At 36.6% G+C, this 24,393-nt stretch overlaps 1 long non-coding RNA gene and 1 pseudogene across 1 annotated transcript; one reads left to right on the plus strand and one right to left on the minus strand.

Annotated features, from left to right (window-relative positions):
• Nucleotides 1–1,992: 1,992 nt before the first annotated feature.
• LOC115894527 lies at nt 1,993–21,581 on the minus strand. The gene is made up of 3 exons (XR_004054625.1): nt 21,544–21,581; nt 11,809–11,812; nt 1,993–2,153 (listed from the first exon to the last, which is right to left on the minus strand). It is a non-coding gene; the product is annotated as an uncharacterized LOC115894527 (long non-coding RNA).
• Nucleotides 21,582–21,970: 389 nt separating this feature from the next.
• On the plus strand, nt 21,971–23,599 carry LOC104677778 (annotated as a pseudogene).
• The last annotated feature ends 794 nt before the right edge of the window (nt 23,600–24,393 follow it).

Genomic DNA, 24,393 nt, shown 5'->3' on the forward strand with positions numbered 1-24,393 from the left:
GTCTTATTTTGTATGTAACTGCTTTTCAAAAATTATTTTATTTTACATTTTTTTCTGTTATTGATGCATAATGTTTTACATATTTCTGGGGTACATGTAAGAGCTCTCTACATGCATAGAATATGTTATGTCCAAGTCAGGCATTTCCGTTATCCATCACCTTCAGTCTTTATCATCTCTTTGTTTTGGAACTTCTTAATTATTATTACCTTACTACAGCAGACCACCCAAATATAAAAATATCCACACAAGGTATATGCCTGGAAGTGTATCTTTATAAAGAAGCAATGCTTTGCTGGTGATGATGGTGCTTTATATGTTACAGGAAAGGCATCCTGATCCAGACCCCAAGAGAGGGCTCTTGGATCTCGCTCAAGAAAGAATTCAGGGCTAGTCCACAGGGCAAAGTGAAAACTAGTTTCTTAAGAAAGCAAAGGAATCAAAGAATGGCTACTCCATAGTCAGAGCAGCCCCAAGGGCTGTCGGTTGCCCATTTTTGTGGTAATTTCTTGATGATATGCTAAACAAGGGGTGGATTATTTATGCCTCCCCTTTTTAGACCATATAGAGTAACTTCCTGATGTTGCCATGACATTTGTAAACTGTCACAGTACTGAAGGGAGTGTGGCAGTGAGGACGACCAGAGGTCACTTTCCTCACCATTTTGTTTTTGGTGGGTTTTGGCAAGCTCCTTTCCTGCAACCGGTTTTATCAGCAAGGCTTTTATGACCTGTATTTTGTGTTGACCTCCTATCTCATCTTATGACTTAGAATGCCTTAGCCATCTGGGAATGCAGCCCAGTGTTTCAGCCTCATTTTATCCAGCTCCTATTTAAGATGCAGTTGCTCTGGTTCAAATGCTTCTGACGTGTGTGTCTGTGTAAACAAATACCAATTACTATTCTTGTACTATCGAACTTATTATTTCACCTGGGAAATAAATTTAAATGTTCTCTAATTTTTCAGAGACACTTTTGCTCAGAATTTTTTCTGTGTGTTTTGATTAGTGCAATCAAATATTTCGTTTGTACTTTTCTTCTTTGACTGAAAAACTAGAAAGAATGAGATTGCTATTTAAGGTTGCCTCTACTAAGCTCTACCAAGTACTATCTCACTGTTTCATCATGTCATACATTCTCCTAAATAAATCTATGAAAACAGAAAAAAAGGCCGGGTGCGGTGGCTCAAGCCTGTAATCCCAGCAATTTGGGAGGCCGAGACGGGCGGATCACGAGGTCAGGAGATCCAGACCATCCTGGCTAACATGGTGAAACCCCGTCTCTACTAAAAAAAAATGCAAAAAACTAGCTGGGCGAGGTGGCGGGCGCCTGTAGTCTCAGCTACTCAGGAGGCTGAGGCAGGAGAATGGCGTAAACCCGGGAGGCGGAGCTTGCAGTGAGCTGAGATCCGGCCACTGCAGGCCAGCCTGGGAGACAGAGTGAGACTCCGTCTCAAAAAATAAAAAAATAAAAAAATAAAAAAAAAAAAACAGAAAAAAATATACAATGCACAATATTAAAAAAATAACTCCAGACCAGGTGCGGTGGCTCACACCCGTAATCCCAGTACTTTGGAAGGATGAGGTGGGCGAATCACGAGGTCAGAAGATCGAGACCATCCTGGCTAACATGGTGAAATCCCATCTCTACTAAAAATAAAAAAAAAAAAGAAAAAAAAATAGCCATGCATGGTGGCACACGCCCGCAGTTGCACCTACTCTGGAGGCTGAAGCAGGAGAATCGCATGTAACCGGGAGACAGAGGTTGTGGTGGGTCTAGATCACAACACTGCACTCCAACCTGGGCGACAGAGCAAGATTCCATCTCAAAAAAAAAGAAAAGAAAAGAAAAGAAAAGAGACGAAACTGCAAACTATTAATGAAATCTGGCTGGAAGGCGCATGATGGACATGAAAATGAAACAGTTAGCAAAACTGTTAACCAGGGTATGACTTGTCCTCTGTAGCACTGTTGTGTTACAGTCCTGGAAAACTTTTACATCTCCTTTGTTTTGTCCTGAGCTGCTATAGTCTGAAGATTTGTGCCCCTTAATCACAAACCCAACCCCAAATTCATATGTTGAAGTTGTAACCCTCAAGGTATGGTATTAGAAGGTGGGACCTTTGGGAAGGGATTACATTATAATTGCAGAGCCCTTATAAAAGAGGATTCAGAGAGCTTCCTTACCTTCCACTGTAAACCAAAAACAAAATTCTAAGTCCCCCAGTCACCTGAATGGACACTTTTTCTTGAAGGACATTCTAAAGTAAACCTGAAACACTAGTTCAGATAATAATGGGAATGAGTATTTGGACACACCTCATTATACTTCTTCCCTCTCTTTAGATTTCAGGCACAGTTGACTAGCATTAACACGAAAACAGACACCTTAAGACTAACAAAGTAGATTATTTGTAGCAATAAGATACCAACATGACAAATAGCAGGCCCTGAAAGAAACTTAAGTATTTTAACCCAATATATGTATATTTTTGACATACTTTGAAATGGCCCTGCAAAGCTGTATCTTGGGAAAATCTACATTATGTAGAAAATGACCTGCCCTTTTCAGGTCTTTGTTCAAACCCAGGAGAGAATTACCTAAGAGTCTGGCACCATTTTAAGTCTGATAAGAAACATTTACATTTACAATCTATTCTCCCTGAAGCCTGCTACCTAGAAGCTTCATCTACATAATAAGAACCTTGGTCTCCATGAGCCTTTGTCTTAATCCCAGACACTCCCTTCTATTTGATTCTTGATCTTTAGATAAAATCTCTTTCAATCAATTGCCAATTGCCAATCAGAAAATCTTTGAATCTACCTATGACTTGGAAGCTCCTGCTTACAGTTATCCCACCTTTCTCGACAGAACCAATGTACATCTTATATATATTGTTTGATGTCTTATATCTCCCTAAAATGTATAAAACCAAGCCGTAACCCTACCACCCTGGGCACATGTTCTCAGGATTTTCTAGGGCTGTTTCATGAGCCATTAGTCACTCATGTTTGGCTCAGAATAAACCTCTTCAAATATTTTACAGAGTTTGCCTGCTTTTATTGATACTACCAGTGGTGAAACAGCGAGATGATGGCTGTCAATGAGCCAGAAATCTCATCATACTCTCAAACATTGAATCTGCCAGCACCTTGATCATAGACTTGCCAGCCTTCACAGCTATGAGAAATAAATTTCTGTTATTTGTAATCCACCTGTTTTATAATATTTTGCTATAGCAGCCTGAACAGAATAAGCCATGAATCACGTTATCTTTACTCAACAAATAAGTAGGCATTTATCTAATTTTTAATTCAAGGAGCTTCTAAATTAGCTAGGGGGCAGTTGAAAAGTTGTTAGTATACTCACCAATGCACAAAAACATCTTTTTTCTTTTTTTTTAATAACCATGCAAAAATTACCTTTCTTAGCATCAATATTACTGGAAACAAGATACGTTTGATACCAACTGAGCATTGTAACATAAGAAGTTCATTTTACAAAGTGGTGCAGCATTTAATATTTCATGTGTCTAAGTCATCAGAAGACAAATCCTCTGAAAATATTCACTAAATTAGTGTATAGATATTTAAACTGTGAGGTTGAATAATGAAGGTTAACACAAGTTTTCACAGCAAACTCCTCCCCTTGCTCCCTTTCTGACAAATAAAGTTACTAGAATAAAATTAATGTGAGCATTATCAAGAACAATTCAAAGATTTTATCTCTTGGTCAATATTGCCTTTGATTATTACAAATAATAGTATCAATGAATAAACAGAAAACATAGATAAAACAGACAAAGGGAGATGAACTAAGGCTCCAGAAAGGAATGATTGTCACAATAATGAAAATGAGATCATGCTATAAACATACAATTTACTACAAAATTATATTAAAATATTAGAAAAATAATTTCTTGGTATATTCATAGGGAGGTGACAAAATGTCTTATTGTAATAGGATCAGTACATCTACAAGAATTATTTTAAAAATACAAGAAGGTAAATTACAAACAAACAGCTGATTAATAAGTATTTTGATATTTATTTTACAGAGGCAGGATAATAAATGCAAAAACAGTAATATATTGTCCAATGAAAGGAACAGTAGAAGTAGAATTGAAAATTAAATAGGTCAAAATAGTCACTGAGTGAAGTTGAAAATAAATGTGATTTTTCTTTTTTTTTTTTTTTCTTTTTTTGAGATGGAGTCTGACTCTTTCGCCCAGGCTGGAGTGCAGTGGTGTGATCTTGGCTCACTGCAAGCTCCATCTCCTGGGTTCACACCATTCTCCTGCCTCAGCCTTCTGAGTAGCTGGGACTACAGGCACCCACCACCACGCTTGGCTAATTTTTTGTATTTTTAGTAGACAAGGGGTTTCACCATGTGAGGCAGGATGGTCTTGATCTCCTGACCTTGTGATCCACCTGCCTTGGCCTCCCAAAGTGCTGGGTTACAGGTGTGAGCCACCATGCCCAGCCATAAATGTGAAATTTTAGAAGAGTAAAATAGTGTTTAAAAAAGGCAAATCTTCACACGATAGTTTAAGAAGAACAGAAAAAATAATAAAAGAAAATAATATATATATAATAATACATATGTAAAAAAACAATCTGTATATTATAATTTTTATTGATTAGAAGGATACATGTCATAAAAACTGAATTCTCAGACTAGAAGAAATAACCTAAATATAATTGAATGAAATTTTTAATAGAAGTTTGGTTATATATATGAAGAGGAAAATAATGTTGTTTGCATCTAGTGCTTTTTATTTTTCTTTGGCAGTAAAATGCTATTTTACTGAACTTTGCATATGTATTCAGACCAAACAATAAAAAAGGAAAAAAGTAAGTAATGATATTTGAGCATTATATTAATGTATTTTTTGGAAGAAAGAAAAGCCAGTTAATCTAATTTAACAAATAATGTATAACATTTAAATAAATATCAGAAAAAAACATTTAAATTAACTACAGTATTTTATTAGCATTGACCTGTATTTCCTTTATTTGCCAAGAAATAAAATCAGGCTAGACTCACTCACATTAAATGTCAGACAGCAATGTGATAGCATTTTTTAATACTAAAAGAATCCTACAGTAAGAATGTTATACTCAGGGGAAGAGTCACCCATGTAGAAAATCAAACACAAGGCATTTTCAAACAAACAGAAAGTCAGGTATTGTACTGCTCTTGATCACTTTCATTTCTTCTTCCTATTGCACACACATACAGTGTTAAGTAAGTTGCAACCAATAGATAAATACATCCAAACAAATGATAAAGTGAAAACATAATGACAAAGTACACTTTAAATCACTTGTCTTAGGAAAGAAGACATGGAGTGTCTAACATTTAGTAAACATGATATTTATCTAATACTTCAAATTGTATTGAAAGATATTTGGAAATTGCAAAAACCTAAAGATATCCTTATACTATTGAGGAGAAAATAAAAAGATACTCCCCTTGTTTGACAAGAACAGTTAATCTTAAATACATGTTTTACACATATAACAATGATAAAATTAAAAACTTTATGTATAATGATAATTTCTGAGTAAATAAAAGCAGAACAATATAGTCTAAACAATAAAAAGTACACAAAAGAAATTTATTTTTAGAACTAAATAAATGACACAGAGAAGAAAAGACTACTATGAGAACAAAAAATCATGTGTTCTGAAACTGATACATTAAAAATATATATATAGTAGTGTAAAACTAATCTAATTACATTTTTTATAGAAAAATTAAATTTAAAACAAAATGTGTTAATATTTTTAATAAGGAAAATGAATGAGCATATGTCAGGCATTCTCAATAAAACTTAACATTTTCAACAAGAGATGTGTATATAAATATTCGACTGCCTTGTTTGTAACATTAGAAAGAAAAAAGATGTCATCCAAACTTCCATTAAAAAAAGAATGACTATATTTAGTGTGGTGCAATTAAGCAAGAAAATACTATATATATATATATATATATTTAAAAGTAAAAGCGCAGTGGCTCATGCCTATAATCTCAGCACTTTAGGAGGCCAAGGTGGGTGCATCATGAGGTCAGGAGATTGAGATCATCCTGGCCAACATGGTGAAACCCCATCTCTAATAAAATACAAAAATATTAGTTGAGCATGGTGGCACGTGCCCACAGTCCCAGCTACTCAGGAGGCTGAGGCAGAAGAATTGTTTGAACCCGGGAGGCAGAGGTTGCAGTGAGCCAAGGTCGTGCCACTGCACTCCAGCCTGGCAACAGAGCAAGACACCATCTACAAATAAATAAATAAATAAAAATAAAATAAAATAAAGTAAATGAATTGTAGGTTCAGGGACCAAGATTGATGACTGTCAAAAGTAAATTTGTAGTCAAGAAGAGACAAATATAGAAATCATAATAAAATGAGTTATGTTTTGTTAGCTTGCAAAAATCTTAAGAATATGCAAAATATAAGAATGACTTTTTAGTAGAATACACATTCTATTATTCCATTCTCATGCTGTTATAAGAACATACACAAGACTGGGTAATTTAGAAAGGAAAGAGGTTTAATTGACTAACAGTTCCTCATGGCTGGGGAAGCCTCAGGAAACTTACAATGATGGTGCATGGGAAGCAAACACATCATTCTTCACATAATGGTAGGAGATACAAGTACCAAGCAAAGGGGAAAAAGCCCCTATAAAACCATCAGATCTTGTGAGAACTCACTCACTATCCTAAGAAAGTCACCATGGAAGTAAATGCCCCATGATGCAATTACCTCCCACACGGTCCCTCCCAAAACATATAGGCATTATGGGAACTACAATTAAAAATGGAATTTGGGTAGGGACACAGCCAAACCATATTGTTCACCCCCTGGCCCCTGCCAAATCTCATGCACTCACGTTTCAAAACCCAATCATGCCTTTCCAACAGTCCCCCAAAGTGCTAGCTCATTCCAGCATTAACCCAAAAGTCCAAGTCCAAAATCTCATCACAGACAAGATAAGTCCCTTCTGCCCATGAGACTGTAAAATCAAAAGCAACTTAGTTACTTTATAGATACAATGGGAGTACAGGCATTGGGTAAACACACCCATTCCAAATGGGAGAAATTGGCCAAAACAAAGGGGCTATAGGACCCATGCAAACCCAAGCTCCTGTAGAGCAGTCTTCATGTCTTACATCCAGGTCACACTTATGTAAGAGGTAAGCTCCCACAGCCTTGGACAGCTCTGCCCCTGTGGCTTTGCAGGGTACAGGCTCCTCTCAGCTGCTTTTATGGGCTAGCATTGTCTACAGTTTTCCAGGTGCGCGGTGCAAGCTGTCAGTAGATCTACTATTCTGGGGTCTGGAGGTCAGTGGCTCTCTTCTCATAGCTCCACTAGGCAGTGCCCCAGTAGGGACTCTGTGTGGGAGCTGCAATCTCACATTTCCCTTTCACACTGCCCTAGCAGAGGTTCTCTATGAGGGCTCTGCTCCTGCAGCAAACCTCTGCCTGGGCATTCAGGCATTTTCATACATCTGAAATCTAGGCTTCTGTGCACCCACAGGCTCCAAACCATTTGTAGGCTACCAAGGCTTGGGGCTTGCACCCTCTGAAGAAACGGCCTAAGCTGTATATTGGTCCCTTTTAGCCACAACTGGAAAGCAGGGCACCAACTCCCATGACTGCACAAAGCACCAAGACCCTGGGCCTAGTCCACAAAAGCATTTTTCCCTCATAGTCCTCCTGACCTGTGATAGGAAACACTACCGTGAAGACCTCTGACATGCCATGGGGACATTTTGTCATTGTCTTGGTGATTAACATTTGGCTCCTCATTACTTATGCAAATTTCTGCAGCCAGCTTGAATGTCTGCTCAGAAATTTCTGCTGGGTTTTTTTTTTTCTATCTCATCATCAGGCTGCAAATTTTCTAGACTTCAAAGTTTCTGGTCTGTTTTCCTTTTAAACATAAATTACAATTCCAAGCCATATCTTTGTGAATGCATAAAACCAAATGCTTTGAAGAGCACCCAAGTTACTTCTTGAACACTTTGCTGATTAGAAATTTCTTCTGCCACATACCGTGAATTATCTCTCTCAAGTTCAAAGTTCCACGGATCTCTAGGGCAGGGACAAAATGTCACCAGTCTCTTTGCTAAAGCATAGCAAGAGTGACCTTTCCTCCAGTTCCTAACAAGTTCCTCGTCTCCATGTGAGACTACCTCAGCTTTAACTTCATTGTCCATATAACTATCAACATTTTGGTAAAAGCCTTTCAACAAGTCTCTAGGAAGTTCCAAACTTTCCCATATCTTCCTGTCTTCTTCTGAGCCTTCTAAACTGTTTCAACCTCTCCCTGTTTCCCAGTTTCAAAAATGCTTCCTCATTTTTGGGTTTCTTTATAGCAGTACCCCACTCTCTGTGGTATCAATTTACTGTATTAGTTCATTCTCACACTGCTATAGGAACACACCCAAAACTGAGTAATTTATAAAAGGAAAGAGGTTTAGTGAACTCACAGTTCCATGCTGAGTCTGTCCCACAGACCCTGGCTGAGTAACAGATGAAAGAAGTATGCTGACACAGGTATTTTGCCTAACAGTGCAGCTAGGGGACCGCATGGCATAGGACCTCCAATGAGACAGTACAGCAGCCACTGAGACAGTGCAGCTCCCATATGCCAGAGACACTCATATTTATTTTAGTACAGATTTAATGACAAAGGCTTGGAGCAAACACAATTTGTGGGTAATTAACATTGTCAAACCCCTGAATAGAGAGCAGTCCTGCACACGAATGATCAAAGGTTGGTTTCTGGAGACAGGAGTAAACAAATTTATCCAGATAAGTTCCTTTACATTACCTTCTTATCTGCCCTTTGCTCTCGGGCTCCAGATAAGAAAATTTGGCTGCCTTCAACCATAATCTCGTTCTGAAGGTTTTGCAAAACCTTCCGGCCTTCCAAGAAGGTTTGCTTCTTTCCCTATAACTTTTTCTTACAACTTTTTCCCACCACCCTGACTGAACTGCTACAGTTTCACATAGCTGGGGACACCTCAGGAAGCTTACAATCAGGGCAGAAGTGAAAGCAAACATCTCCTTCTTCACATGACAGCAGGAGAAATTCCTAGCATTGGGGAAAAAGTTGCTTATAAAACCATCAGATCTTGTGAAAACTCATTCATTCTCACAAGAACAGCAGCATAGGGGTAAGCACCCTCATGATTAAATTACCTCCCACTGTGTCCTTTCCATGACATGTGGGGATTATGGGAACTACAATTCAAGAAGGTGGGGACACAGCCAATCCATATCACACATATGCATAATATTAAAAAAGAGAAAAAAGGTAAAAGCAAACCCATGGTAATAGCCCTGTGGAATGAGAGGAATAGGAACTTGGGTAACAATACTCCACAAGGAATTTCATTTTTTTAGGTTTTTATTTTTTCTTACTTATTAAAATATATTTTACTTAATTGCATCTAGCATGAAGAAGCATATCTTTTGATTTAATCATAATGCAAAATTATTCTTTTCTTGTCATACTTTAAATTTAATTTTAGTAAATTTCCCCTCTTTCTCCTCCCCTACCCCATAGTAGTTTTCCAGGGCAAGTTCCATTAATTTTCCATTAATCTTAGACAATATACATCGCTGAAGGATCTTTATGTTGTAGCACAGTCTCAGTATACAAATTAAAACCTCCATGCTGCATGCTTCAATCTTTACTTCCAGATAAGTCTATTCCTTTTGCTAAGCTGATTAGTGGTGACCACCTTTTATCTGGAAAAGGTTTTTGGTTTGTTTGGCTTTCTCTCCTAGTTTCTCTCAATCTCAATTTCCTACTTGAAACAATTCTTCCCTACAGAGTGAAAAAAAAGAGGCTTTAGGGGACTGGAGACTTATTAAATGGGTGAGTCTCTTCATTGTTTCTGGGTCTCAAAGACAGTTTAAACTCCTGTTTCCTTTAGTGGGAAACCGTGTGTGTGTGTGTGTGTGTGTGTGTGTGTGTGTGTGTGTGTAGTTTTTGTTTTTGTCTTTTAATTTTTTTTTTTAAATTTTCACTTTTGGTAATACTGATATCATTGAGACTTGTCAACACTATACCATAACATGGGCAAATCATATTTTCCTTTATAACATTCCCTAAGATCTGCTTCGGCAGTGTCTACCCCATGAGAACTTTCATTTTGGAAATCACCTTACCACCAGCACAGCCCGTTTGATACAAGATCCTTTTTAAATGACCCTAAGTAAATATTTTTACTACAAGTTCCACATATGTTTTGGGGATTTACTTATCTTAGATCAAGCTTGAAGAGACTGTGTGCTTTTAATCTCTCCTTCTCTTTTCTACTGCTGAAGCACCTGGCCAATTATTTTCTGTCCAATGTTTTTCCAGCTTTGCGTGCAAAACTAGCCCATGCTCTCTACAAATACAAGCATCATATATGAAGTATTCTCTGCAATTGTTTGAAGGATGCCCTCACTGAAAGCACTACTTTCCCACCATGAAGGAGGAATTAGGATTATGGCAGAGATTTCTCCTACGAAATAGTCCTGAATTTCTCTGAATTTTATTCTCTGCCCTCTGCCTTACTTTTTATGCTCTTGATCTATCTGAGAATTCTAAGAATTATGATATTAGTTTTTATTAATTTTAGTTGTAAATTCTACTTGAGTGTAATTGTTATACTCACTTTGGTATCTGATATCGATCATATTCATGCTGCATTCAAAAGCGAAGCAAAAAGGGTACCATTTAAAAATTCTATTGCATTTCATGTGTGCCGATGTTATATTAGTTTTTGTTCCTATTGTATCAAATTACTTAAAAATAACAAGTTTATTATTTTATAGTTCTTATAGGTCAGAAATCTCACATGGGTCTCACAGTGCTAAAACCAAGAGCAAGGCTGTATTCCTCCCTGGGAGCTATTGGAGAAAATGTATTTCCTTGCTCATTCAAGTCTTTGAAAGAATTCAATTCCCTCTGATTACAGAATTGAGTTATAGGATGTAAGCTGAGTTCCCTGTTGTTAAAATAAAAACTGTAAATAAATTAAATCCACAGAGTTTATTTTAGCCAAGAATGATTCATAAATTGGTCAGCATTCAGAACTAGGAGTGGTACAGAGAACTCTACTCAGCAATGTGGGTGGACAGTGAGTATAAAGAGAAGATTAAAAAGTCACCTAAAATTATAGCTTGAGTGGTTACAACTTGACATTTCCCTTAGTGGGCAGGGTGTGAGCAGTTGGCAGCTTGTGATTGGCTGAAACTTGGCTCCTATGATTGGCTGAGATTCTTGCTACAAGAGGTACTCAAGTTAGGTTGCAGTTTGTTTACATACTGAGGTTGCAGTTCCTCAGTAGAAACTCAAAGTAATGAGGCAGCCTCAGGCCAACATTAGTTTCATTTCACACTCTTCTGGTTGTAGAAGTCAGTTTCCTATAAGGTGTAATCTGAGGTCATTCCCAGCCTTTGGAGCCTCCCTGCGTTCTTTGAGTCCCATCTCCAGTATTTTATCTTCCAAACTAGTAAGGATGAGATGAGTCCCTCTCACACTTTTAATCTCTCCTCTATTGTGCTTCTGTTAAATCTCTCTGTTGCCATTTTCTGCCTTAAGGGAACACAGGATTACACTGAGACCTCCCTGATAATCCCCTGTAATCTTCCTAAAGATTAACTGATTAACAAATGTAATTTCATGGAGAAATTTAATTCCCTATTTTACATAAGATGTTAAAACAGCCAGGTGCGGTGGCTCACACCTGTAATCCCAGGCGAGGTGGGCAGATCACTAGGCCAGGAGCTCGGGACCAGCCTGGCCAACAGGGTGAAACCCCGTCTTCACTAAAAATACAAAAATTAACAGGGCATGGTGGCATACACCTGTAATCCCATCTATTCAGAAGGCTGAGCCAGGAGAATAGCTTGAACCTGGGTAGCAGAGGTTGTGGTGAGATGAGATCATGTCACTGCACTCCAGCCTGGGCAGCAGAGCAAGACTCAGTCTGGGGAAAAAAAAAAAAAAAAAAGATGTTAAAATATTCACAGGGATTAGGATGTACATATCTTTAGTAGGACGTTAACCTGTCACAGACAGACGTGTAAGGAACATTTAGCAAATAACTTCTTTAAAGATATTAAAAGTGTGTCAAGTAAAAACAAACATAAATCAAAGGGGTTAATAATGTCCACTAAACAATACTTAAAGTAAAAATGCATTTAGTAGAATAAGAGGGTAATTTAAACATAACTTAAAAAAAAAGTCACGATAGGGTTTTGAAGTTTTAAGCAGTTAATACATTATCATCTCAATAATCACATATTTTTTCAAACTATAAGGAAATTTGACCAAAAATAACAATTTTGTTAGATAATTTTTAAAATATTTTAGCCTATCAGATAAAACAAGCAAAAAACAAACAAACATCTGAGGACACTGAGAGTTTTACAAATGTAGCATATGTCTAAAGAAGGTCTAGTTCAAGCTTGTTCAACCCATCACCCACAGTCTACATGGAGCCTATAATGGCTATGAATGAGGCCCAACACAAATTCATAAACTGTCTTAAAACTCTATGAGATTTTTGTTATTTTTTAAAGCTTATCAACTATCAAAAGTGTTAGTGTATTGTATGTGTGGCCCAAGAAAATTCTTATTCCAACGTGGCCCAGGGAAGCCAAAAGATTAGACACCCTTGATCTAGTTGAAGTATATCAGGCAATGGTGTTGAAAAGGCTATTTTGGGGGAGAGGGGCTCCATGGTTTATTTGAATTCAAATTGCAAGAATATGTTGTGAAAAGAAGTCGAAAGAATAAATTTTCATAAAGAGGCATTCAAACTTGGTTAAGAATCAGTTTTTGAACCAATTTGTGGCTATCTGATATCACAAAATGAAACAGTAAAGCACAGAGTTTAAGAAATGGCATGGGTCCACCCTTACATTGCTCAAATGGTGGCTCTAACATTTACCACTTATGTAATCTTTGTAAAGCCATTTAATTTCCCTTATCTCAGTTTCCGTATATCTAAAAGCATCCTTGTGAAGATTAGACTAGTTAATGCACGTGAACTTTTTAAAAGTTTCTAGGCTTTTGTGAAATCCACAGTAAGTTCAGTAATCATGTCGAGCAGTCAGGAGAAGATGGATGGCATTATAAATTGAAGACACATTTTTTACTCAAATTATAAGATATCTGAGTCCCAGACACCTCTTTTTATTGCTGAAGCATATTATAATTTTGCAATATATTGATCTTGGTGTATTAGAAATACTATGTCATATTTTCCACTGTATTCTAAGTCAAGAGTTAGAGTGGGACTCCATATGATGCAAAATAAACAAGGAAACACTTTTTCTTCTCTTCTTGATTAAACCCATTCTGAGGGGCTAATTATTCCCTTCTGTTGTATGATATTAAAGGAATTTCCTGTGACTTTAGTAGTTAATCAACAAAATGACAACATAACCATTTTTCCAGTTACTTTCAGTCTCACAGAAGATCTATGTAATCAAAAATTAAATGATCCTGTATAATAGTGAAACTCCAAGTTTTATTTAAAGATTCCTCATTTCACTGACTTGGCCTTATATGAGGCTAGAGATCCAATCTGGAAATGGACATTTGGTAGACTTTTTCATCCCCCACATTGCTCTCCTGCTGTTCTCCGTTGTTTATTAATCATGGCGTATGACCTCCCAGGGAAACAGCCAGGAGGAGATTAGAAAATATGTTTAAAGGGCGAAAACATTTTCACTTGCTTGGTTGCATAATGATTTGATTTCTATCTCTTGGAGCTTGGAATCTGGCCAAATATTACTCTATAGTAAGGTACATTTTAAGTTTCTTAACTTTAAGACATGCCAGCTCAAAGAATGTCTAAATTTAGTTTGCCGGACTGAGTGCCTGGACTTCCAGATGTCTACCCTGTTGTTGTCATTATGTAATTCCTTCAGATAGTATTTCTAAGGAGCATTTTAAATGGTATCAGTTTGGCTCCCTTTTTGCATAGCACATATCTGGTACAATCCAAATTTACGTACATGTAGCTAGCTCCCAATGAACTATTTTCTGTCTCCTGTTTTGCCATCTCAGGTAGATAGCAAAACCTCAGGCTAATCTTGTGTGAAGTAGACAGTGTCCACTGTACCCAAATTCAAAGAGGATATGTCAGTGTGACGAGGTATTTTTATCTGCTCCTTCCACTAAAAAATGGGAAGAAAAATGATAGGAAACTTCTCAAGTTTCCTTCCAAATATATTTTCTTCTCTATTCTTTACCTTAAAAGTAAATACAAAAAAATTACCTTTTCTTTCCTAATGATCTAAAGAAAACCTAGTGGCTCAGTTTAGAATATGGAACAATTGCCACATATGTTTCTTCCTCAATCATTTGAAGTCTGGTTAACACCATTCTTCTAGACTCTAAATTGCTTTTCCTATTTTCTTTCTTTCCTTCTTTTTCTTTCTTTCTTTCTTTCTTTTTTTTTTTTTTTTTTTTTTTTTTGAGACAGAGTCTTGCTCTGTTGTCTAGGCTAGAGTGCGGCGGTGGTGCAATCACAGCCCACTACAGCCTTGACCTTCTGGGCTCAAGTGATCCTTTCACCTCAACCTCCCAGGGTGGCAGTGACTACAGGCACATGCCACCATGCCCTGGTAAATTTTTTCTTTTTTTAAAGATGGGGTTTCACCATGTTGCCCCAATCCACCTGCCTAGGAATTACAGGCATGCTGGAAAGGTGCTGGAATTACAGATGTGAGCCACCACACCTGTCCAACTCTAATTCATAATGCAAACCAGTACTTGCCCTGTTAATAATTATTTGTGTAACTCCTTGTCTGATTTTTGAGAAAGTACTTGCTATATAGTAGTCACTTTAAAAAATGCTAGTTTTTATTATCCATATAGATAAAAATAATAAGATGTTTAAAATAGTTTAGTAGTGTATGGGCAGAAGCTTTACAAAGCCAATAAATTTTTCATATAACTTTTTTCATAGAAATACAAGTAATAATTATATTTAAGGATTACATAAATTTGGTCTATCATAAAATACAAAAATTAGACAATTTAAAAATGGGATTAAAAGCATTTGATAAAATGCAACATACATTTTTTAAAATCCTCGGAAGTTGAAAAAATAAGCATTAAAATATATCAATGTTAATTCAATTAAAATATGAAATGCTAAGATGATCATGTTAAAACATGAAATGAAAGAGAATGGTCATAAAATACATAATGATCATAAAATATACATGATGTGGAAACCCATTCGAATGCCCATAGAAGTAATGCATTTCCAATAGCATGATTTGACAAAAATGAGCCAATGACATAGCTTTATGACATAAAGAGAACTCTTTTAAAAATATTTTTATCACTAAATAACAAAAGTAAAATACTTCTGAAACAGCCAAAGAAAAATGTATTTGATAGAGGTAACTGATAATACCAAAATTTACCAGGGATTATAATATATGAATTTAATAATGGGAAAGAGACATTATTCGTGGGACGAAATTCTGATAATGGTAGAAACAATATGTCTACATATTATGTCATGGTTAGAATTTCTTTTTTTTTTTTTTTTTGAGACGGAGTCTTGCTCCGTCGCCAGACTGGAGTGCAGTGGCACCATCTCAGCCCACGGCAACCTCCGCCTCCCGGGTTCAAGGGATTTCCCCGCCTTAGCCTCCCAAGCAGTTGGGATTACAGGCACGGGCCACCACGCCTGGCTAGTTTTTTTGTATTTTAGTAGGGATGGGTTTTCACCATGTTGGTCAAGATGGTCTCAATCTCCTGAGCTCGTGATCCGCCCGCCTCGACCTCCCAAAGTGCTAGGACTACAGGCATGAACCACCGTGCCCAGCCGTAGTTAGAAATTTTAAGCTAAATCCCTGTTGTAGCTTTTGAAGCTTAAACTCATGCATATTAAACTCATACATACCATGTAAAAAATAGTAATAAAAATATATTTGGAAAAAAAGGTTTTTTACCAGTTGCAATTAAAATAATTAAAATATTATTACACCAAATAGGGATGTATAGTCTCAATAGTAAATCAGAATAGATAAGATAACTTAGATAACCAGAAATAAATGTAAAAATTGGTTATTTATGAAACACAGAAACAAACAAAAAGTAGACACAAAAAAGCTCTGAAACCTGCCAAAATTATTTTTCACTTTTTGGCTTAAGGATGAATATAAGATATTCTTTATAAAATGTTTAGACATTTATATTTAGTATCTGTATAAGATATATAATATGGTATCACTAATAGTATTATTAATATTATTATTAATTATATATAAGATATTCTTTATAAAATGTTCAGACATTTGGCACTACCATAATTCTGAATTTGCTGATGTGCCAAAACAAATATAGCTACTTTGGATGTTACATAAATTAAGAAATGATATTTTTAATTTTTTATGTATGCTCTTTGTCCAAATGTTTATCAAATCTTTTTTGATAATATTATCATCTTATGTTTAAACTATAACTTGTCTTTGGCAAGAGATAAATTTAGCATTCTAAAATTAAAACGCTTGTTCAATTTATTATCAAAATGGATGTGCCTTTACAAAGTACGATGGAAGATTTTTTTATGATGGGCTTACCTGTTTCTTCAATGGAATATTACTGAAGACAAATTCCCAAGTTAATAAAATTAGAGTGCACTTCATATAAAGGAGGAAATGACTCCAAAATTTTAATCTTGTAGTAAATCAACATTAAATATTGAATTTCCCAGGACATACTCATAACCAAATTGCAATGGACTGAATGTACCCCCGTCTCCCCAAATTCATATGTTTAAACCCTAATCCCAGCATGATAGTATTTGGAGATGAGGTTCTTAGGAAGTGATCAGGTCATGAGAATGGAGTCTTCGTGAGTGGAATTAATGCCCTTATGAAAGGAACCCATAGAGTAAGCTGACTCTTTCTGCCATTTGAGGACACAAGAAGTTTTTTAAACCAGAACTGGGTCCTCACCAAGAACTTTGACACTGCTGACACTCTAACTTCCAATGTCCAGAAATATGAGGAAAAAAATGTATGTTGTTTAAGCCACCCAACTTCTAGTATGTTATTATAATAGCCTGAGCTTACTAAGACAAAATGGAAGACTAATATAGAAGGGATATTTTTCAAAGCTTGAAACATTTCTTATTTCTTTGTCTTCTTGGTAATTATTTTCTAATTAGTTTTTATGGACTTTGCCTTTATGATAATAGAGCAGTTTTCCCTTAAGGCCTATGTGAATAATACATGACTTAAATATAGAAGTATATAAACACAAGCAAAATTTTGGAACAGCAAAATTGTAGGAATAAAAATTAAGTATTAGAGACTGAAAGTTTTTTCTTCTTTCGGTTTATAGTTCAATAGGTAATCCTGGAGAGACTACTTTGACAATAGGTAGATGCTATATTTTTAAAATAACCTTTAATGATAATTGTCTTGTAAAAATTTTTGAAAATCTAAATATCTCAAATAAATATCTTAAATATAAGCTCTTTCCCCCCTGAGTTTCATTAGCAAAACTATACTCCAAAAATAGAGAAAAATTAAAAATTTGGACACTTGCTGAGTTCATAACCTAGGTCACATGAAAGAGCAGGACTAGGTTAGAAGACTTAGCAAAAGTTGTATGAAAATAATTTTTAAGTTTGTCTTTAGGTTTAGAAATGAGCCTAAACTTGTTGCTTTTATTTATTTGTTGGTTTTGTTTATTTATGTATTTATCATATTTCTACATTTGTTTGAGAGACTGTATCAAAAGACAAATTTGTCCTTAAGAAGCAGTGGCTTAAAATAATAAAATTCACATTCTCTCTTATACTGTTTTGAGCAGTATTAACTTTTATGTAAGTCAGTTCAAAAGTCAGAAACCTGTGAGTTCTGTTGCTTCTTAATACCGTTTGCTATTATTACATTTTTGAATTTTCTATATACTCGATATCATACTTCAATAACAGCATATTCTATGTTTCAAGATAAAAATATTATATATGATCCTCAAACTCTTAAGTATGCATTACCAATTTTAAATATTTCTTCCTTGAAGATATTAAGGCTCAAAAACAAAGAAGTTTCCAAAATGGAACACCTAAGATAAACATGTGTGTTTCTACCTCAAAATATATCTGCTTTCTGTTATGTATAATCTTCTTCTTCAAAACGCTACTGTGTACATTATTTAACTAGAAATATTTTAGCATTGGTTACTTAATCTACCTGCTTCAGTATATAACTCCTTTAAAAAGTCAGTGTTTTTAAAATTTGAGACTTTATAAAACCACTATTTTTCATTGAGGATTACGACAAATTTGAAATGCAGCATATACAATTAAACAATTTGACACGAACACTACAGAATCAGATATAATAACAGTGTAATTCCTATGTGATCCACACTTAAAAACAGTCTTCACGTGTTTTATAAATTAAGTGTAGTTTGAAAAATTTCTGCTACTTTCTTTGCTGCCCATTGTTTGTTTACTCTGTTTCCTGTCTCTCCACTAGTCTTCCCCGCTAGTCTTGCATCAGAGCCAATTGTTTTCCATGTTTCAGCTTTCCTTTTATCTCCATTGAGACTTTACAGTACAGGGCCTTTACGAAGGTCATTTTCGTAAGTTTAGCTACATATTCTGGGATTTCTATTACCTCATATATACAAATGGAAGAGGTCTGACTCTACTGAATTATCTTCACATTTGCTGCTTGTTTCAGAGCTTCTCTGATGGAAGAAATTTGCTTCCCATGCTTTTGTAAGAAACATATTGATTGCGATGTAAAACTGCTTATTTTTATTGTATTCTACAGGTAATTCTTACTTCTTAGGAAATGTCACTCTCAGCAGGAGCAACAAACTGAAAAATCATCCCTTTGCTACCTCTCAGTAATATTGTTTAAGTTTATTTTGTCAATTTATCTTTGATTTCCCCTTCTTGTATTTCACCGGCCTGAAATACGCCCAGAAATGTCCTTTCCACCCATACAAATTCTTCTCTGCCATTGAATTACGACTCAGATATGTCAATTTTCGGAACAAGCAGTTCCTCAGCCCTTGAACTTGAATAGAGCTCTTCATCTTATAAATGCCAGATAAATTACTTTCAGACTAATTCATGTGGAACCGATTCTTGGGAAATGTCTTTTGTTCACATTTTGCTATTGTTTTGATATAATTTATCTCCCAGACTGTTCTTTAATTTTGTATATTTGTCTTGTTTCTATAGGGGGATGATGTTTTCTTTTCTTTCTGAATAGAAAAGATTCAGTTCTGTATTCTTTGGAATCAAACAGCACTTTGCCTTTTAAAATCATTTGTCTTAAAATATTGATGGACTATGTTTTGGGTACCTGAAATGTAACACAAGGGAAGGGAGTGTTTTTTTTTTTTTTTTTTTTTCCCAGACAGATTCTCACTCTGTCGCTCTGGAGTGCAGTGCCGCAATCTCGGCTCACTGCAACCTCCACCTCCCAAGTTCAAACGTTTCTCCTGTCTCAGCCTCCTGAGTAGCTGGGATAACAGGTGCACACCACCATGCCTTGCTAATTTTTGTTTTTGCTTTGTTTTTGAGAAACATAGTTTTGAGACGTAGTTTCGTTCTGTTGCCCAGGCTGGAGTGCAGTGGTGCGATCTCGGCTCACTGCAAGCTCTGCCTCCCGGGTTCAAGCCATTCTCCTGCTTTAGCCTCCAGAGTAGCTGAGACTACAGGCGCCCGCCACCACGCCCGGCTAATTTTTTGTTTTTTTAGTAGAGACAGAGTTTCACCATGTTTGCCGGGATGGTGTCGATTTCCTGACCTCGTCATCCGCCCACCTCGGCCTCCCAAAGTGCTGGAATTACAGGCGTGAGCCACCACGACAGGCCCTGATTTTTGTATTTTTAGTAGAGATGGGGTTTCACCATATTGGTCAGGCTGGTCTCGAACTCCTGAACTCAGGTGATCCACCTACCTCAGCCTCTCAAAGTGCTGGGCTTACAGGCTTGAGCTACCGTGCCCGGCCGCCTCAGGACTTTCTGCATGTGTTCTCTGAAGTAATCACAATTAAAATTACATGATCAACTGTAAATTCATGTTTTCTATGTAGCTCCCCAAATTTTGTAAGCCAAACATGGGGGTGGTATCTTTCATTTATCACGGTAATGTCAGTGCCTAGACTGTAAGTGATAAGTAACAACCAGTATCTGTTGCATGTACAAAGGTAATAATACTAGAAGTTTAATAAACATTTCCTGAGGGTGAAAAATGGGAAAAACTACGTATAGAGAAAAAGAGAAAAAGTAATAAGTTAAATATATTTTTGAAGTTCATATTCTTAATGGGGAAATTTAGTCTTCTTTTGGGAGAAAAATATTTTCTAAATATTACACAATCTAACAAATATTAAAATATCTTGGCAGCACATTAGAGATAGTTAGAGGTAAATGCAACTCATCTGGATGAAAAGAAAATACACTAGTCCAGAAAAGATATGCTGTGGGTTTTGCTGAAAGTATAAACATTATAAACAGAAAATTAAAATCAATGTTAGTTTTTAAAAAAATAAAAATTGTGTATTATTTTGCTTAAAATTTGAATACTATTTTCTTGTGATAGTTTGCATAAGGCTTTCTTTAGTGTTTACAGACATAGAGCACCTTCAAGTGGTTTAGGTTAGTTTTCTAATTTACTAAAACTTTTCAATGTTGAAAAGGAAATCCCCAAATTTTAATCTGGCAATGTATTTTGTGATAAACTCAACTTTTTGTTGTATTTATGGAAGAGGTAAATAAGTTGAACTATGATTGAGTTAAACACCTTAAATTATTATCCAGTTATAAATTGGTTTTAATTCATTGATTGGTTTCATGCTTACATTTAGTAGAAGACACTGTTGTATTTTGAATGCAAGCATTGTTGATGATATAAAAGGCCACATTGCTTTTTACATATTTAGCAATATTTGTGTTATTCAAAATCATACATGAAAGGAGAAGCTAAGTGATTTCAGGAATTAAAATATATGACTAAATGGGTCTTGTAGTTATAATTTGTACCCCATCTTTATAAAAATTGTGATAAATGTCGAAATATATACAATTAAAGGAGAAACAGTCACTCTTCAGGAAAATGTAATAAAATATCTTTATGTTTCTGAAAAGTATAATATGAAAGGTAAAGCTTCATGTTCAGGCCTCAGGCTAATTTCCTTTCAGTTTGAGAAGGGTCAAAGTGTACAAGAGGATGAAAACAAAAGGCACTCCAACTGGGAGGGGAAAGCATGAACAGCAGCAGCAACACAAGGAACAGTCAGGATAAGCTAGAGTCTGTGATGTAAGCACTGACAAACATATATGACCAGAAATGTTTAAAATATCATAATTAATTGCTTGGTGAGATTTATATTACTGTGACTTTATGATACTTTATTATTTGCCTCGTTTCAATGACGAAAAGTCAAAATATCTCTTTTTGCTTGAGAAAAAAGAAAACCCACTCCACATAATCTAAAATACTGTCCATGCGCGATGACTCACACCTGTAATCCCAGCACTTTGGGAGGTTGAGGTGGGCGGATCACTTGGGTCAGGAGTTCAAGACCAGCCTGGCCAACATGGCCAAACCCTGTCTCTACTAAAAATACAAAAATTAGCCAGGTGTAGTTGTGCATACCTGTAGTCCTAGCTACTTGGGAGGCTGAGACATGAGAATTGCTTGAGTCCAGGAGGCAGAGGTTGCAGTGAGCCAAGTTTGCACCACTGAGCTGCAGCCTGAGTGACAGAGCAAGACCCTGTTTCAAAAATTTTTAAATATATATGTGTGTATATATATATATAACATGTCATATATATTATTTATATACATAGCATGTTATATATATGTTGCATATTATTTCTATATATAGCATGTTATATATAAATAAAATATATGATGATATATATGTTATATATATTTATATATAAAACATGATATATACATATAACATTCTCTGCGCCTTGTCTGGGGTCAATGAGCAAAAGTGGGCGCTGGAGGGGATACTCAAAGCAGACAGCTGGAGCCAGTCCTTGTGTCCGAAACTCACACTGGCACCTCTGAATCCTCAGAATCCGCTGGCTTTTGAGCTTTCATGGTTGGGTGGCAGGGATGGGATTCCTGGTTCGCAGCTCCAGAGGATCGCGCTCCTTCCCGGATACCTGTACAACACAGCCATGTTCTGCCCTGAGATGCAGCATTTGACAGCTTACCCCCTTACCACATACCACTTCCACCCACGTCCATGTCAACTTTGTTCCTAACCTCCTTGAGACTCCCCTGTGCCTCCACAACAGGTCTTTTTCTCCCAGTTCATTGAGTTTGGAGTTTTGAATACCATGCAGAAAGTTTACTTTTAAGATTGAGCATTCTTTTGATGCCCTTCCTCCCAAAAACGTTCATGCTCACGAGTTTGTGGGTAAAGTGAAAGCCAGTACACACAGGAAGCTATGGCTGAACACAGGCTCACATCATGACTGCTTCTGTGGATGTTGACCAGCCATCCATCTTTGTGGTGGTAGCACAGGACAGTTTAATGACGGCAGTGAGATCTGATCTTCAGCATGTGGTCAAGGTTCTTGCAGAATCACATCCCACCCACTATGACCTCTTGTGGAGGTGGTTTGATGAAATCTTTACTTTGCTACATCTCCTGCTCCAACAGTATTATCTGTCTAGAACCAGTGCCTCATTTTCTGAAAACTTTTGTGGCTTAAAGAGAATCATAATGGGGGACACTCACAAGTCTCAGGGATTGGCTAGTGTTGGTCTCCTAAGGAAGCAGCTTTGGAAATCAGTTATGCTCCTGGTTCTTCTTTCCTATCTGAAAATGAAGCTGGAGAAGCTGGCTTCTAGCCGAGAGAAGAGGATGAATGTTCTATTCATTCCCCTTCTTCCAACTGGAAATGATTTTACAGACCCTTCCTGGCAACCTACCCATTTGTTAACATGGCCTGGGCAGGATGGTTTCTTGTACAATTTCGATACATCCTAGGAAAATCTCAGCATCACTCACCACTGCTGAGACTGGCTGGAGTTCAGCTAGGTCGACTGACAGTTCAGGAGTTCAGGATATACAAGCTCTGGAGCACAGACCAGCTGAAGCCAGCATGATATAGCAACCAGCCAGGAGTGTTAGTGAGAAGATAAAGTCAGCTCTGAAGAAAACTATGAGGGGTGTTTCCTTATTCCTGTCTACTGGCCTTTCTGTCAGTGTATTCTTGCAGTTCCTTGACTACTCATCTGAAAACCAATAAATCATCAATAATTGACTGCCCCGCCTACTCCACCACCACCTGTCCACCTAGACTATAACTCTGATTGTCACCTTTTACCCAAAATGCAGACTGTGTGCCCACCGTATTGTAAAACCCAGGTGAATGATACTTTATTGCCGCTTCTAGCTATGTGTTTTGTTCCGGCTGTGTGTTTCATTATGTGAGGAGTCACCAAGCTTGTCCCATTACAGGTTATCCAACAGAAGTACCAATTTGATTAAATTCTACTCCCCTGAGAACAGAAAAACAAAATTGCATACAATACTTTATGAAGAAACAAAATAATTACTGGATTTCAGTTTTCAAATGAAATATTTCTGGTCAAATTATTGTATTAGTACAAGATAATCTCAGTTGTTTGCCTTTTAGTGACTAGAATACAGGGAATTGGTTAGACTTTTGTTTGAAAGCAGAAATCAAGATAGATGATTGAAACAGTAAGCAGCCACGATCCACTGAGTAGCAACAAAAATGAAAAAGTGAGGTCACCAAGTATTAGTGGTTGGAGAAAGGGTCCCATTGACCTATGCCCTGGATTCAGCCCACTGAAGAGGCAGAGCTGGCTCACACTGCTCACACCGGGGTCTCTTTGTTCAATATATCTGAAAATTGAAGTGCAAAACACAGAGTGAAAAAACACCAAACAAACCCGGAAGCTAGGGAAATGCTGATGGACCTAAAACCGAGAAGAAATAAGGCCTTTTCTTCCCTCTCCTTGCCTTCAAATGTCTGAACAATGCTTTGTGAGTACAGAACCTCAGCACACTAACTAGCAAAATAGCCTGAGAAGAGAGTACTCGAACTCCATTCCTAGCCTGAGAGAGCAGAGAATTCAGGGTGGAACTGTTGCTGAGAGGCAATAGGTAAATAATCAATTCAATGTCATATTTAACGATTACAAAATAGTGTGGGTTATGGGCTAACATATTTGGCATTAGGTATGTTCAAGTGTAATTTGTTTGCTGCTTAAAAATTTCCAAGTAACGCAAAAATATTTTAGTCCAAGAACTTCTGCCACTATGTAAGTCTTGTAAAGACTTATAAAGCCTCTATATAAGTCTTGATTTCTTTAAAATAGA

The sequence above is a fragment of the Rhinopithecus roxellana genome, chromosome 18 (genome assembly GCF_007565055.1).
Source record: "Rhinopithecus roxellana isolate Shanxi Qingling chromosome 18, ASM756505v1, whole genome shotgun sequence".
Taxonomy (NCBI): Eukaryota; Metazoa; Chordata; class Mammalia; order Primates; family Cercopithecidae; genus Rhinopithecus; species Rhinopithecus roxellana.